The following is a 483-nucleotide window of genomic DNA, read 5'->3' as shown; positions in this document are numbered from 1 at the left end:
AGCACACAGTAGGCTATGACTAGCACACAGTAGGGTATGACTAGCACACAGTAGGGTATGACCAGTGCACAGTAGGGTATGCCCAGCACACAGTAGGGTATGACCAGCACACAGTAGGGTATGACCAGCGCACAGTAGGGTATGACCAGCACACAGTAGTCTATGACTAGCACACAGTAGGGTATGACCAGCGCACAGTAGGGTATGACCAGCGCACAGTAGGCTATGACTAGCACACAGTAGGGTATGACCAGCACACAGTAGGGTATGGCAAGCACACAGTAGGCTATGACTTGTACACAGTAGGGTATGACTAGCACACAGTAGGGTATGACTTGTACACAGTAGGGTATGACTAGCACACAGTAGGGTATGACCAGTGCACAGATATGACCAGGGCACAGTAGGGTATGAACAGCGCACAGTAGGGTATGACCAATGCACACAGTAGGGTATGACCAGCGCACAGTAGGGTATGACCAG

The sequence above is a fragment of the Microtus ochrogaster genome, chromosome 5 (genome assembly GCF_000317375.1).
Source record: "Microtus ochrogaster isolate Prairie Vole_2 chromosome 5, MicOch1.0, whole genome shotgun sequence".
In the NCBI taxonomy this organism is placed as follows: Eukaryota; Metazoa; Chordata; class Mammalia; order Rodentia; family Cricetidae; genus Microtus; species Microtus ochrogaster.
Note: the sequence above shows the minus strand (reverse complement) of the source record.